This window comes from Fundulus heteroclitus, unplaced genomic scaffold (genome assembly GCF_011125445.2).
Source record: "Fundulus heteroclitus isolate FHET01 unplaced genomic scaffold, MU-UCD_Fhet_4.1 scaffold_293, whole genome shotgun sequence".
Classification (NCBI taxonomy): Eukaryota; Metazoa; Chordata; class Actinopteri; order Cyprinodontiformes; family Fundulidae; genus Fundulus; species Fundulus heteroclitus.
In genome coordinates, this window is record NW_023396703.1 from 156,201 (window position 1) to 173,384 (window position 17,184).

General features: G+C 40.6%; 2 long non-coding RNA genes across 2 annotated transcripts; one reads left to right on the forward strand and one right to left on the reverse strand.

The window, feature by feature from the left end:
• Positions 1-12,601: 12,601 nt before the first annotated feature.
• Positions 12,602-16,240, reverse strand: LOC118559482. Its single transcript, XR_004928880.1, has 2 exons — positions 16,045-16,240; positions 12,602-12,958 (listed from the first exon to the last, which is right to left on the reverse strand). It is a non-coding gene; the product is annotated as an uncharacterized LOC118559482 (long non-coding RNA).
• On the forward strand, positions 15,827-16,280 carry LOC118559481. Its single transcript, XR_004928879.1, has 3 exons — positions 15,827-15,983; positions 16,052-16,161; positions 16,244-16,280. It is a non-coding gene; the product is annotated as an uncharacterized LOC118559481 (long non-coding RNA).
• The last annotated feature ends 904 nt before the right edge of the window (positions 16,281-17,184 follow it).

A 17,184-nucleotide genomic window follows, 5' to 3' on the forward strand; every position in this document is an offset into this window, starting at 1 on the left:
TCAGCTCGTTCACGACATTACTGCTATGTCTTTTGGTGATTATAACGTTTATAATATTTAAAATATTTAACTTTTTGTGAGTTTTTTGCTCTCATTGAAATTGAATGGAGAGTCCTTTAAGTTCTTCAAATATTTCAACTTTTTGACAGCTTACTGCTTCAGCCTACTTTAAGCTAGAAACGCCATTCAACTTTTAAAATGTTCAAATAACCTTCAGCTATCTTCAGCTACTTCAGCTTTTTCATATCTTCTACCATTTTCATATAGTACCTCCTTAAAATAATTTTGCATTTTCATAAAATTCAGAAAAATGAATCATCATATTCACAATGTGAATATGACGATTCACATTGTGCCTTTTATAATCAACTACAATATTTTTTTATTGTAAACGGACTGAATTTATATAGAGCTTTTCCAGTCATGCTGACCACTCAAAGCGCTGTACTACATTCACCACATAGCCACATTCACCCAGTAGCTCTCACTAACGTGCACACATTCATACACCGAGACACAGCTCGGTAGGCAATTTGGGGTTAAGTGCCTTGCCCAGGGTGGCAAGGGGAAGCTGGAATCGAACCCACAACCTTCTGATTGCCAGATGACTACTCAACCCATCAAGCCACAGCCGAAGATTAACATAACATAAAACACAACATTGAGAGGTCTGGTCAGGATTAATATTTTGGCCGGTAAAAAATATGCCTGGCTGGTTGATTTTAAACATCTACTGGCCAACTTGGCCGTCGAATCAGGAAGTTAACCTCGGACACTGCCAACAAGACTGCCTGACTGAAATGTTTAAACTAGAAGTGCATTCATGTGAGGCGGTCCACGCCCGGAGTAAGTTAATTCAATATAAAAGTTACGTTTATTTTGGCCTTTTGTTAGAAACAGGGCAGTGTAGTCCAACTACGCTGTCCTCCCAACAGAGACGGATAGACAACTGTGGACATGAAAAGACAGAGTGATATTACACACTTGGGAAGAATATTTAATGCACCTTATAATTTGGTGCGCCGTATATGTGAACGTAGACACATTAAGCACATTGGACAAAGCCTAACATTTTGTTTGAAAAGCATGGCTGAAAAGGTCAATGTTGTGTCATCAGCACTTTAAGGTAAAAAAACGTAGCTGTACAAAGAGGTTATAACAGTCATGTCATTTTATTCTGTGTTTTACTGTTCTGCATGTTCTGTCAAAGAATTTAATATAACAAAATTTCCTAAATATATCTTTATTAAAATGTGCCTCAATTCAGGCTGAGATCTAATCCGCATAATGTGTTTCAATGTTTCCTGTAGATGTTAAGCAGAAGCTGATTGTTAAAGAAGAAGCTTCTTTAGACCACAGACCTCCTGATGACCTGGATGACCCAAAGCCCCCCCACATAAAGGAGGAACAGGAGGGAGTCTACATCAGTCTGCCCGGAGAGCAGCTCAATGGGAAGGAGGTGAATAATGCCATCAGGTTTCCAGTTGATGAACAGTCTCTGCTGCTCTCACAGCTTTATCCAGACCAGATTAAAGGCAGAGAGCTTCCAGAAGAGAATGATGGAGAAGAATCCGTCACGATACAAGATCATGGAGATGCTTCCATTTCTTCAGAGGCTGAAGACACTGAGGAGGATGAAGAAGACAGTAATGTAGAGCACCCTCTCTCTGAGCTGAAACACTTGTCAGACTCTGGATATAAGAAATCTTCTACAGAGAAGAAAAAATGCAGGAAAGGCCACACAGGAGTTAAGCTTAGCTGCAAAGACTGTGGCAAAACATTTATGGGAAAATCAGCTTTAAACAAACACATGAGAATCCATTCAGGAGAGAAGCCATTCTGTTGTGATCTATGCGGGAAAAGATTTAGTCAAAAAGTAAATTTAAACACACACATGAGAATCCATACAGGACAGAAGCCTTTTTGTTGTGATCAGTGTGGACAAAGATTTAGCCACAAATCCGCTTTAAACCCACACATGAGAATCCATACAGGACAGAAGCCTTTCTGTTGTGATCTATGTGGACAAAGCTTTAGTCGAAAATCACATGTAATCACACACATGAGAATCCATACAGGACAGAAGCCTTTTTGTTGTGATCTATGTGGACAAAGATTTAGCGAGAAAGGGAATTTAATCAGACACATGAGAATCCATACAGGACAGAAGCCTTTTTGTTGTGATCTATGTGGACAAAGATTTAGCGAGAAAGGGAATTTAATCACACACATGAGAATCCATACAGGACCGAAGTCTTTTTGTTGTGATCTATGTGGACAAAGATTTAGCGAGAAAGGAAATTTAATCACACACATGAGAATCCATACAGGACAGAAGCCTTTTTGTTGTGATCTATGTGGTAAAAGATTTAGCGAGAAAGGAAATTTAAACAGACACATGAGAATCCATACAGGACAGAAGCCTTTCTGTTGTGATCTATGTGGACAAAGCTTTAGTCGAAAATCACATGTAATCACACACATGAGAATCCATACAGGACAGAAGCCTTTCTGTTGTGATCTATGTGGACAAATATTTAGCGAGAAAGGAAATTTAAACAGACACATGAGAATACATGCAGGCCAGAAGCCTTTTTGTTGTGATCTATGTGGACAAAGATTTAGCGAGAAAGGAAATTTAATCACACACATGAGAATCCATACAGGACAGAAGCCTTTTTGTTGTGATCTATGTGGAAAAAGATTTGGCGACAAATCTGGTTTAAACAGACACACTAGAGTCCATACAATGCAAGACAAGGCAAGTTTTTTTGTATAGCACATTTCAATACAAGGACAATGCAAAGGGCTTTACATGATTAAAATGTAGGAAAATAAAGACAGAAACAAATTTCACTACAAATTTAAATGATGTTTCAGTTAACAGTTTAACTAGAACAGTTAAGGGCAATCCTAAACAAATGTGTTTATAATCGTGATTTAAAATAACTCACTTTTTACACTTTTTACAGTCATCTGGATGTTTGTTTCAGTTGGTAGAATGTAGGAAGTCAACTTTGTACAGGTTGTAAATCGCTTTGGGGTCGTCGGACTATTTAATGTGCTATACAAGTACAAGCCATTTACCAAATTAGGCTTGAATCAGAAGACCTTAGTGGTCTGGAGGGTTGATACGGTGATACCAAGTCGGACATGTATTTAGGTGCTAAGCCATTCAGGGATTTTATAGACTAACACATTTATTTTAAACTCTATTTTCTGCGATACAGGGAGTTAGTGTAAGGTCTTAAGGACCAGGTCGATGTTCTCTGCTTTCTTTGTCTTATTGAGGATGTGAGCAGCAGCGTTCTGGATCAGCTGCAGCTGTCTGATGTTTTTGGTGGACCTGTGAAAACACCATTTCAGTTTTTGATTTCAGTAAAATTAAATGCATGGATTAGTTTTTCCGTAACCTGCTGAGACGTCAGTCCTTGAATCTTGGAAATGTTCTTCAGGTGATAGAAGGCAGACTTTGTAATTGCATTTAGATGCCTTTAGAGGTCCATGCCTGAGTCCATTAGTGCAACAGCCCTCAAACTGGGGTCACCAGACCATGGGTTGGGGGTCTGTGAAACTATGTAGTTAGGCCTGAGGGAGGCATTGTTGAGGATGTCGTGTTTGAGCTAAGTATCACAATGGACAAATATTTAACTCTGTCCAAATTATCATGTAGGGTAAAAGCCAAATCAGCTAAAATTAGGAAGTATGACAACAGTTACATCGAGTTTGGCTTTATGGAGAATGAGGATTGGAGACCAAAATGTGTTTCTCTTCAAGTGCTACAAAACAAGCTTTGTATCTGGTGGCGTAGAGCAATGCAAACAGTAAGAAGCCACACTCAATAGGAATGGACCTTGTGCTTCCTGCTACGGTGGACATGTGTGAGGTTCTACTTGGTACAGAAGCAGCTAACAAGTTGAAAACTGTCCCGCTTTCAGACGACACGATGAGAAGAAGAATTAAAGAACTGTCGGCTGACATTCAGGAACAGTGATTGGATAGACTGTGATCATGTGATCAGTTTTCTATACAGCTGAATGAACCTACAGACATTTCCATTGCTGCTCAACTGATAGCTCTGGTGCTCTATCCCTGGGAGGGAAACATTTTGGAGGATTTTTGTTTCTGCAAGGAGGTCTTGGGCAGGACAACTGGTGAGGAAATATTTAAGCTAGTTGATGCTTTTCTGACTGAAGCGAGACTGAGCTGGAAAAATGTCTCTCTGTTTGTACGGATGGCTCAGCAGTGATGACCGGCCCAAAGAGTGGAGTTGAAGCGTGGATAAAATCCATCAATCCATGCGTTATAGCTACCCACTGTGTCCTGCATCAGCAGGCACTAGCTTCCAGAGACATGGACCCAGATCTTCTGTTCTGAACACAGCTATCACTGCAGTTAACTTTGTGCAATCCAGAGCTTTGAAATCACAGATGTTTGGTCAACTTTGCCCAAATCTGGAAGCTGAACATGACGCACTGCTTTATCACTGAGGTGTGATGGTTGTCTCGTGGAAAAGTGTTGCAGAGAATTTTTGAGCTACACAGAGAAATGGCTGAATTTATGAGAGGAAAAAATGGACATTGTACATTTCTTTCATGATCCAGACTGCATTGCCAAGTTAGCCTATCTTGCAGACATATTCAACATATTGAACAGCCTCAACCTCTCCATCCAAGGAAGCTACACATCTATCCTTAAAGTTAGTGACAAAATCACCACCTTTATGAAGAAGAAGAATAAAAGATGGAATAACAGACATGTTCCCCCAAATGACTGACTTTTTAAACACTGAGAAGCTGTCTGTTGCTATTGTGAGGGATGTTGTGACTTCATACCTAACATCACTGTGTGAGAACTTCAGCTCATATTTCTCTGATGTGAACACTGATGCCTGGGACTGGGTGCTGATCCATTTTCACCTGCTGCAACAAGAAATGGCTTAAGAGGTAAAACAGAAGAACAGCTCTTGGAGTTATCTTGTGACAGAACATTGAAGGTCAGATTCCAACAGGAAAATCATGCAGACTTTTGGGCCTCCCTCTCACATGAGTATCCTGAACTGGCTGCTGAGGACATGAAAATATTGCTGCTGTTTTGTTAGAATTATTTTTATTATTCTCTACATGTTTATTTTTATTTACCATGTTTATGGCATTTATCACATATTTACTCATTACTATTAAAAAGGTTTTAAGGTTTGAGTTTATTCAGACAAAGTGTTTTTCAGATGACTAATATCTCTCTTATGTATTATTGTTTGTGTTTATTATTATTGTCATTTATTTACTGGAACATATACCATGCTTCATCTTACCTCATACTATGTTTTTCAACTGTCTCTCTTATCATTGCAGAAGGCCTGCAGAGATATAACTCTTTTTCCAAGACCTGAACTGAACTGTGTGAATGGCGTTGTATTATCTTGAATGTCACATCATAAATGGTTTCTAATTAGGGACCTCCCTGAACACAATAAAGAGAGAGGAAGCACAGGGTGTGTTTTCAGAGCAGTAAGGAGTTGTAACTGAGCACATCTCTGCTGTTCTCCTCTCAAATAAAACCAAACTAACGCTTGTTGTCTTTCTTCCTTTGTGTTGTTTAATGAATGTTTTAGGTATTTGAACCTGACATGTTTCCAACCACTTACCTCTGTGAATCAACATTTTCAACTCTGACTGTAATGAAGAACAAATGCAGAGCTTGTTAACAAGTGGAAGATGATTTTAGAGTTTGTTTGTCATCCATGCCTCCAAGAATAAACTGTGTTGGGAGAGACAGGCTCATCCTTCTCACTAATTGTCAAGAGGTCATTGATGAATGGCTTGACTGTGTAACAAAGCCTAAAGCAGATATTGATAACTGGGAGTTGGTTCCACAGGAGAGGAGCCTGATAGCTAAAGGATCTGCCTCCCATTCTACTTTTAGAGACTCTAGGAACCACCAGCAGACCTGCAGTCTGAGAGCGAAGTGCTCTGTTAGGAACATACAAGGTAATCAGAGCTCTGATATATGATGGAGCTTGGTTATTATAGAATCAGCTTCACCTGTTAGAAAATCTAAACTCACCTGAGTTCCCTAATGTGTTTTTTGTCTGCTTTGACTCTAGATTGAGAGAAGTAGCTATTTTAATCCACAAAAACGTTTGTTTTATGATATTAGACAAAATTATAGATCCTAAAGGTAGATTCATTATAATAACATCTATTCACAAACAAAAGTTATGTATTGTCAGTTTCTATGGTCCAAATGTTGATGATCCCTCATTCTATTTCAAACTTTTATGCACTTTCAAAGCAATTGGATTGTTCTCCTTTTATTGGGGGTGACCTCAACTTTGGTCTAATTGAGGAAATAGGTTGATTACAACAGGGACTCAGCTTGGTTGGCTATCAATAAATGTAGTCAAACAATACATGAGTGATTTTGGTCTTTGTGATACATGGCGATCTCTTCATCCTAACAGTAAGGAATATACTTTCTTTTTAAATGTCCATCATTCCTACTCTCGTTAGGACTACTTCTTAATCAAAAACTCGCTGCTGTCTGACATTTCAGATGCTGTAATACATCTTATTGCTGTCAGTGATCATGCTCCAGTTTCTTTAACCCTAAAAAAATTAAAAAGTAACCCCTACAAAACAAAACCTGGAGATTTAATACATCACTTGCTTAAGGATAAAGAATTTATCAAATATTTTAAAACAGAGTGGGCTTCATATTTGGAATACAATGATCACCAAGGAACCTCAGCATCTAACCTCTGGGAGGCAGGGAAATCATTGATGAGGTAAAAATAATTCCATTTTAATCTCATAAAAAGAAGATGGAAAACAAAAAGATTCAGGAATTAGAAGAACATTTAAGTTACTAGAAGCCTCCCAGGAAGAGGGTAAGCTGGGTAAAATCTGTAAGTAGATTAGAATTAAACCAATATATTAAAGCAAAAGGTAAAGAATAAACCAAGTTGAAGAATAGCTTTATTTTGTTGTTTTACAGATTTGACAGTCTGATAAAACCAGTGAATGCAGTTATTTCCTGTTTAACTTTGAAGCGGAGCTGGTGGAAGTATCAGTGCTCCCTCTAGTGGACGGGGTAGTTGTTGCAGACAGTAACTGAGTTGGGACCCTGCACAGACTTTAAGCACCTTCTTTATTTTCCTCCACAGGCTGCAGAGTCTGTTTAGATTAACATGTATTATTCATTCATGTTTCTCCTGATAAAATGTGTAAAATAATGTGCACTAAATGTGAGACCTCCTGCAACTTTACACTTGTTTAGCTCAGATTACTTAAACTCTAACGCTGTGAAGTGACTTAGTGAAAACAAAGACTGGTCATAGAGGGAAAGTGTTTCAGCTGTGTGATCAAACAGCTCAGTCTGTAGAAAGTATTCTGTGTGGTCTGTAGGCTCATTTCTCTGAAGGCTCCTGAAGACTAACAAGCTAACAAGGAAAAGCAACGATAAAAAGCTTGAAACAAGTGTTGACCTGTTGGATGGTCACTACAACATGAAACCAAAGTTAAGCTGAAATGGTTCTGGTAAGTTCTGGTTGCTGATAAATTGTTGGACATGATGGTTTCAAAGTGTAAAGTTCTCAGACAAGCAAATGAAGAACAAAAGCCAACATTTCTTGATCTCCATTCAGAGTAAAACCATCAGAGACAGGTTTCTCCTGAGACCCTGGTCTAAAGAGCAGCTGCTCCACTGTGAAGGTTCTGATGACAAAGCTGTGATTCTGGTGTCCCCTGATGTCAGCTTCAGTTTCTTCATGGATCAGATGGACAGACAGACTGTAGAGACGTGTTCTGGCCTCAGTTACCCAGAAATCCAGCCCTGCTACTAGAGCCTGCTTTGCCCCGCCCTATAAAAGGAAGTGGAGGCCTTTACTTCCTGTTTGACAGTCTGACCTTTGACCTGACCCGATCTGGATGAAGGAAGCACATGGAGCAACCCTTTGGGTAAGTGCACTTTGAGCTCAAGCGGTGACTTTAAACCTGTAACTGTGTTAATGTGACTGAATGTGGAGTTCAGATGGTGAGAGAAGAGGAGAAGGTTTAGATGTGAGGAGACCTGAAGCTGCTGCTTTGGTTCTCCAGCTTCTGGATCGGCTCAGTCAGACTGGTTCAGAGGTTGGATTCAGATCTCAGTTTGTTGCATTGAAACACTAATAGAGGTCATTCAGATCCAAGGTTCTTCTAGCTCAGCTTTGGTGGTTGGTCTGTTTGCTGAGGAGCTTTCACAACATGTTGGTGCTAGCATGTGGAGTAGAACATGCTAACTCCTTTGACCTGCTTGGAGATGTTTGACTGTGTTCAGAGACTCTGGTTCAGTTGTGATGTTGAGTTTCTGAAGGTTTGTTGAACTTCTTTGAGCAGGTCAGCTGAATTTAGCATGTTGGACTCAGATGTTGATGCTGAGATGTTTTGGAAGTTGTTGCTGAAGCTCAGATCAGATGCTGCTGTTGAACCAATGTGGATGATCTGTTTTAGAGTTTCCATGTAAGAAAATGAGATTTGAATCAAGCTTTGAAAGTATTTTGATTGAGAAGATCCAGAAGCTGAAGAAGTAAAGCAGTAGGTCCTCCTCAGATCCAAAGTTTCTCCTCTTGTTCTCCTGATGTAACTCCACATTCCCAGTCAGGTTGATCCAGTTTCAGGTTTAAAGTTACTGGTGTCCAAGTTGAGCAGCAAGTGAGGAAGCACAAGCAGTGGAGGTGTGTCAGCAATAAAAAGTCAGCTCTGCAAAGAGCATAACCCCCTTCATGAACCTCCTGAGAAGCCGGGGAGGGGACACGGCCCCCTCACCCACTCCCTACACTGAGACATACTTACCTCTCCAGGTCACAGCACAGGCAGGAGTTGAACCCAGGACCTCCACCTCTGGTATCTTCTGGTCACAGACAGTTCCACTGCACCATCAGGTCCACTCCCCTCTCAGTGTTCTTCTCTTGGTGCTTTTAAATTTTTCATTCAGAATCCTGGACTCATCAAAATACAGACTCTAAGGTTCTTCATAACAATAAGGAGCCTGATAGTAATTTGAACTCAGACCTTCTAGATTACCAGCCTACAGTCTATCACACTGAGCTACTGACTGACACTGGTTTAACTCTTTCCTATCTTGTTCAAATTTCTCTCAAATTGTTCAGTTTTGGATTTATTTAAAACAAGGAGCTTGTCTGTCTTGATCTCATGACCTCCATACTGCTGATATCTGAGCAAACACCCTGAGCTATCCAACCAGACGTCTTTCTGCTGTATCCTAAAGCCTCTCACTCATGATCTCTGATCTATCGGCTCAATCTGATAAATGGAACTGAAATCTGGACGTTTAGCAGCTGATGGGAATTTGCTTTAAACTTTACCAACTAAAGTCAACTTGAATTTTATTAAAGCAACAGAGAAATGTCTAAAGCTGTTAAAGTAACTAAACATAATTGATGCTAAAGACTCATTATTATCAGTTCTTTGGTCAGTTGAGGAACTGAATGGAGACACTAGATGTTCTCAGTCCTTGATTCCATCATCCTGAGCTGTCAGGTCAACTGTCTTTTTTCTGGACTTTTGATTTTCACACTTGGGCTCTTAATGTCTTCTCAGGCTTTAAACCCAAGCTTTATCCAGTTTAATTCAATTAAAACATGTTTATCGTTGTTTTTTTGGAATAAATATTCTAATTCTTAATAACAAGAACAGAGATAAAAAGCTAAATTGTTTTTCTTAAACCAATACCAAACCAGTGAATGCAGTTATTTCCTGTTTAACTTTGAAGCAGAGCTGGTGGAAGTATCAGTGCTCCCTCTAGTGGACGGGGTAGTTGTTGCAGACAGTAACTGAGGTGGGACCCTGCACAGACTTTAAGCACCTTCTTTATTTTCCTCCACAGGCTGCAGAGTCTTGAGATTAACATGTATTATTCGTTCATGTTTCTCCTGATAAAATGTGTAAAATAATGTGCACTAAATGTGAGACCTCCTGCAACTTTACACTTGTTTAGCTCAGATTACTTAAGCTCTACCGCTGTGAAGTGACTTAGTGAAAGCAAAGACTGGTCATAGAGGGAAAGTGTTTCAGCTGTGTGATCAAACAGCTCAGTCTGTAGAAAGTATTCTGTGTGGTCTGTAGGCTCATTTCTCTGAAGGCTCCTGAAGACTAACAAGCTAACAAGGAAAAGCAACGAGAAAAAGCTTGAAACAAGTGTTGACCTGTTGGATGGTCACTACAACATGAAACCAAAGTTAAGCTGAAATGGTTCTGGTAAGTTCTGGTTGCTGATAAATTGTTGGACATGATGATTTCAAAGTGTAAAGTTCTCAGACAAGCAAATGAAGAACAAAAGCCAACATTTCTTGATCTCCATTCAGAGTAAAAGCATCAGAGACAGACAGGTTTCTCCTGAGACCCTGGTCTAAAGAGCAGCTGCTCCACTGTGAAGGTTCTGATGACAAAGCTGTGATTCTGGTGTCCCCTGATGTCAGCTTCAGTTTCTTCATGGATCAGATGGACAGACAGACTGTAGAGACGTGTTCTGGCCTCAGTTACCCAGAAATCCAGCCCTGCTACTAGAGCCTGCTTTGCCCCGCCCTATAAAAGGAAGTGGAAGCCTTTACTTCCTGTTTGACAGTCTGACCTTAGTTTGACCTGACCTGGTCTGGATGGAGGAAGCACATGGAGCAACCCTTTGATTTGATCCAGTACTCAGAATTTAAACTTCCTCTTTCAGGGCTTTAAGTGGAGCAGCAGGTGAATGTCCAAACACTAAGTCAGCAGGACTAAAACCTGGGGACTCTTTAGTCGCTTCACTGGGAAACGAGGACACCAGCAGAGAATCAGTGAGATGTCTGCCTGTTTTGGTGACTGGGACCGAGTAACCACACAGGCTGGGTACAGTGTGAGGGGGGGCTGGTTCCTCTCAGATTGTTTTTACCTTGGGTTGTTTCTGAAGAGCCCTGCAGACGTTCTCCTGTGTTCCTCTTTGCCTGGGTTCCCAAAGCCAGCAGAACAAGCTGTGCAGCGTTCCATTCCTCGGGTCAGAACCAGCCTCTCCATGGGTTGGTGGTGATAAAGCCCAGCGCTGCAGCAGGAGGCCACGGACGATGAGAGCGGCTCTGAGCTGCAGCTCATTGAGTCGTGTGACGTTCTGTTTGTGTTGCTGCAGCTTTCTGAATGTACCGTGTTTGTTCTGCTTCTTCTTCTTCATGTGTATTTATGGAGCCACGCCTCAGTGAGATATATTTATGTACACTGGAGAAAAATCTAATAAAACAATTTCATTATTATTATTACAACTACTACTATTATTATTTTTCTGGCTTCCAGGACTTTATTTTATATTTGCATTATGTTGATGCAAATGTATCAGAAACTGGACCTGTTGTATATTTCAATGCAGGTTTTCCAAAGTGTGGGATATGAGATGATTTTCTGCTGATGTGCTAAAAGATTAAATATGTTCCTATTTGTGAAACCGACTTTTAAATATTATTTTAATTTTATGACTTTAATCTTTTACTATTATAACTTGATTCTCATATCTATCTATCTATCTATCTGTTGTTATCTGAAAAGTTTCAGAACCCTTGTTTTAGTGGTAATTCAAAGTTTACCTTTTTTAAATGCATAACTATTGCAACTTGATTTAAATTGGACTTTTATTCCTCTTCAACACGTCTGTTTCCTCACCAGGTAAGTAGTTCTTCAATATTTAGCAAATATCCACCTATTTTATCTGTATTTCATGAACTGGACCAGAATCAGAGCTCCAGGCGGTGTTGGACCTTCTCAGGCTTCAAACTCAAAGTACTGGTTGGAAAGATTTTAAGAGTTAAACTGATCATTTTAAAACATGGACCATTTCTAGCATGTGAGGACAGACTGGGAGAAATAAAAAAAATAATAAAAAAAGACAGTTTTTCATGTTCTGAGGAGAAACTGGCTTCTGAAGTGAAGCCAGAGCAGAAGCTGTGGAGCAGAACCCAGCTGCTCAGAGTTCTGGTTGGACCTGCTGGGCTGTTTTCCAGGAGGAGACGAAGGTTTGGGATGTTGACGCCCCTTTCTGGGATGTTGACGCCCCTTTTTGGGATGTTGACGCCTCTTTGCAGAAACACCCCGAAATTTAAGTCAAATACGAGAAACGTGGATGTTTTGGTAGATGAGCGAGTAGCTCAGGGAGTAAGAAGACATGCTGGTTGGCTCACTGTTATGTAAAGGTTGCAGGTTCAACTCCAGAGGGTATCTTGCTGCTTTTTGCTTTCAATAGAGGGAAAATGGAGGTAAAAGTGGTCTAGTCCAGGAGGTGAACCTGCAACCTGTGACTCCACAGCTCACTTCTTACTCCTCTGAGCCACCGCTCATCACATCAGAAAGGGTTCTCGGGCACCATTTGTGTCATAAAAATGACAGATTTTGGTAAAAAAAAAAAAAAAACTCTAGCCATGAGCCAGAAGCTGAAGCTCCAGCTGAGGCAGAGGGCTGATCAGGAGGTGGTTTGTTGGTCTGAAGGCTCTTGGTTCTGCTCCACAGATCATCACCTGCAGAGTCTCCTCACATGGCTCTGCTTCATGAAGCCACTGAAGCTCTTCAAACCACCAGGAGCCCGGTTCTTACAGAAGAAGACTTTATTTTTCCTCAGTATATTACTTCATGTTTACATAAATAGAAATAGGTTTTATTTTTGGACTAGTCCAGAACCTCAGAGTTAAACATTTAAAGGCCAGCACGGCATGCAGAGTCACATTTCATCATAGAAAATAAAACAGGTAAAAACTGAGTTTTGTTAGTCTTCAGCAGAGTGAAGGAGGTTAGTTGACCCAACTAGAGGAACCTGAACATGATGAGGGAACACAGAGCGTACGGGCAGAACCACCAGCAGGGAAGTGGGCTTGGAGCCTTAAAGACGGATGCAGGAACAGCAGCAGAGGGAGACGTCTTCAGCTTTCATCCTGAAAGTCTGAACTCATCTGTGGACGACAAAAACCCTTAGTTTGACTTTTCTTCACAGAGGAGATAATCGGTGTTAAATGTGGTTTGGCTGAATCTCACCCTTGTGCACCTTGGAGAAATAATTGGGCATAACAATGAAACCAGAGCAAAAGCAGCACTTCTGAATATTAAATAAACCAGCAGCCCATTTATAGACTGTTTCAGCACAAGCTGCATTTATGTAAATACTACATGCTGCATTTGTCCTTCTGCATATTTTAGAACATTTATTCTGTAAGTTTTTCAAAGTTTTCTTTGAAGAGTCCAAAAAGTTTTAGACATTTAATTCTTTTTATTTTTCTGATAGTTTTAACATTTTTGAGAGTGACCTTTAGGGATGCTTATGTCTCATTTTTCTGTAAGTGTTTTTAATTTGGGTCCGCCTCTTATCATTCTGAGTGTCTCACCAAAATTTCACTATGGTTATATAATAAAAATAAAAAAGACTCTTGATTCTTGAAAATTTAGTTTAAGGCCTTCCTAACTCAAACTTAAACCTTAATCAACAAATTATGACCATCACAATTAAATTGAAAAGGCTGGTTTATGATCCATAATCTGATCAGCAGCTTCAGTAGGGAGGCCCAGACGTCCCTCTCCCCAGCTACTTGGGCCAGCTCCTCAGGAGGAATCCCAAGGTGTTCCCAGCAGAGAGGCATAGTCCCTCCAGCGTGTCTTGGGTCTCCCTCCGGGTCTCCTCCTGGTTGAACGGGCCCGGAACACCTCACCAGGGAGGCGACCTCTCCCTGGGCTGCCACCTTATCCTGGTGGAGGGCTTTGACTGTTCCGGGCACATCCCACTGGGAGGAGGCCCAGGGGAAGACCAAGCACACGCTGGAGGGACTATATCTCTAGGCTGGCCTGGGAACACCTTGGGATTAGTGTTGGAATATTCTTCTCCTTTTTCAATATAAGCAGTTTTAACTGCAACATGTTGGTGGGTCATTCAATAGCAGCATCAGAACCGTTGAGTTGCAATTACTTTTTAGGCAGAGTAATAACATCACAATTCTGTCCGTTCATCCGTTTTCTTCTGCTTATCTGGGGTCGGGTCGCGGGGGTAGCAGCTTCAGTAGGGAGGCCCAGACGTCCCTCTCCTCAGCTACTTGGGCCAGCTCCTCTGGGGGAATCCCAAGGCGTTCCCAGGCCAGCTGAGAAACATAGTCCCTCCAGCGTGTTTTGGGTCTCCCTCTGGGTCTCCTCCCCGGTTGGAACACCTCACCAGGGAGGCGACCTCTCCCTGGGCTGCCACCTTATCGTGGTGGAGGGGTTTGAGTGTCCCAATCACCCTAGGAGCTATGCTGTTAGGAGCTTTGTGCCCCTAGTAAGGTCACCCAAGGCAGACAGGTCCTAGGTGAGGGACCAGACAAAGATCAACCCAATGCCTCCCTATGATGATTACAATAAATGGACGTAGTGTTCCCTCGCCCGGACGCAGGTCACCGGGCCCCCCCTAAGGAGCCACCAAAACTAGTCTTTATTTACCTCTAAAACAAAAAATATGCACTACATTTGATTTGATTATAGTAATAGTATTTAAACTGTTTTCAGTTCAGCAAATTTTTAAAAAAATATTCTTTGTCACAAACGTTTGTCTTGGGGTTAAGTCACATTAAGTGTATTTGTACACACTTATTTTATTTTAAAAAGCAACTATATTTTACAAACATTTTTTACACAAGGAGTTCAGGAAAATTAAAATATTTAAAGATATAAAAGTAGACTCAATAGATGATTGCAAGAATCACAAAAGGAGCAATATAGGCAAAAATGTAAATAAGAGTGGTTAGATATATTAGAAGAAATTAATCTTCGTTACTTTACTTTAACCTGCCTGGGAATGTGTAACTTGCTTTATTTACATAGTTCTTGAAATGCAGCAAAATGCATGTGGCTCCTGTAACTTCTATGTTTCAAAGTATGCATTTAAACAGTTTTTAAATATAAATCTTAATGGATTCTACTGTAATGTGGGGAGGGTGGGCCCCAGGGGCGGTTCTAGACAGGGGCCAACAGGGCCTGTGCCCCTGTAGAACTGTTCCTGGTCCCTCTTATGGCCCCTGTACTAAAAGCATATTAAACTTCTTAGGGTGATAAATGCTGACAAAGATACCGTGACTGACTGGTCATTTGGATCAGATGTATTTTTTTCTTTTGTTTTTACCCAATAATAAAATAAAAATATTAAAAAATACATATTAAAAGATAACAATAATTAAAAATTAAGCTGTTTCACATTAAGCTCCCGCTGTATTGAGAAAAGATCAGGGGACTGCAACCTGCAGTTCCAGAGCCACAATTGGCTCTTTGGCTTACTTAATATATTAAACGATTAAATGTTGACCTGTTAAGTCCCCCCCCCAATCTTTTGTTCTGTGCCCCTGTGAAAAAACACTGGCCTGACCCTGCCCCCCCTGCTAAATTTGGTCTAGAACCCCCACTGGTGAGCCCATCAGCAAACCCCTTTTAGAAAAACTGTCTTCCTACATTAGTGAGAACTTCTGTCATAACATCCAGAAATAATTTTCTTACAGTCCGGAGAAAAATTACTTAATTTGTTATGAACAGCATCTCTGTTATGGTCTTATAAGAAATAAATTCTGTCAACTCAGGTAATTGCTGCAGTTAGCTGTGGAAGGACCTCAAAATTCACAAAGAAGTAATGTCTTGACATATTTTGGCTGGAAGATGGTCAATAAAACATAATTTATTTATTTTTTAAAGTTTGCTAAACGGACAAGCAAAGTAATGAAAACATGCAGCAGGCTACACATTACAAGGCTTCATGCCTTTTCTTTGACCTGATTTATTGTGTGATTAGCGGTACATGGACCTCATGTGGGTTTTCCTCTGGTCTCATCTGCAGTAGGAGAGAACTTCAGCAGAGAATGGAGCTGATCACAGGCAATGAGGAGATAGTAGAAGCCCTGCAACAAGTAGGCAGACTTCTGCAGAGGAACAGGATGTGTCAGAAAAGCGGGCTGAGCAGGCAGCTCTGCACAGGTAACTGGAAGTGCTGTGTGCCGCATGAAAAGCCCAGGAGGAAACTGACAATATGTTCTACCTTCAAGAGAACAAAGGAGTGTTTTGGAGGAGCGGAGAACGGCTGCGTCACAAAGGCTCCAAAGTCTTGTTGCTCAAATCCAGGAGGCCAAGGAGCTGAAGTCTGGTGAGGGTGGAGGTATGGGAAGCTTTCAGGCTGTTTGTATCCTGCCACAGTTAGACCTGATTGAAATAGAAAGATTGTCTTTCTTTGTTTACAGCACAACCTTCAAAGCGTGCCCCTAAAAGAAGACCAAGGAAAAAAGAACTTCATGTTTCCAGGGTGCCTTATTTTAACTATTGTCATTTATTTTCTACATAAAAATCTTTTGTCAAACCAATAAAATCTATTTTTGATACCAAAGCTACTTGGCTCAGATTCCACCTTTCCTCTCATTACAGAAAAATGTTTGCATTTTGCTTTTCATGGACCACCAGTTAATAAATAGATTTAAGTTGTGTGTGGATTAATTTTCTGCATAAAGAGCAGCAGCAGAGAAAATATAGACAACCCTTTCCATTTTCCACATTTTGGTGCTAACAGGTTTATTCTAAAACTGACTGGATTATAATTTTCTATTTTCCTACACAAAAAGCACAATAACAAAGGAAAATGTTTTAACTGTTTTGTGGACTGAAATGAAACCATAATGGCTGAATATTCACTCCCACATCTTTGACACTGAATTAAATGTGAGGTAATCTGATTCCCACTAATTATTCATATGTTTCAGCAACTTGATTAGTGGATTAAACCTAATTTAGGACCAAATAAAGTTCTGTAAGACGGCACAGCTTGACTGGAGCATATCACAGCAGAAAACAAAAGTCAAAGAAGTTGTTTGCTGACCAAAAGAGACTAATTTTGTGTATGGCAACAATTTGAGGAAGACTAAAATAAATGTAACTGATGATACTGCTGCAATCAGGACACCTCACCAACCTGTGGAGAAAGAGCCGGACAAACAACGTCTGACACAAAACAAACCTCACCCACTGTCACAATGTCCTGGGTCCAGAGAAAGACAATCTTGATCAGAGGTTAGCATTCTTACAGGAGCATTCAATCTGGTATCCATGTTGTGTTGGCAGTAATTATAGAGCCAAAGACTGCAAGACCGTGCATTGATGGCTTCCAGTGAGGTGGGGAGGAGGATTTGCC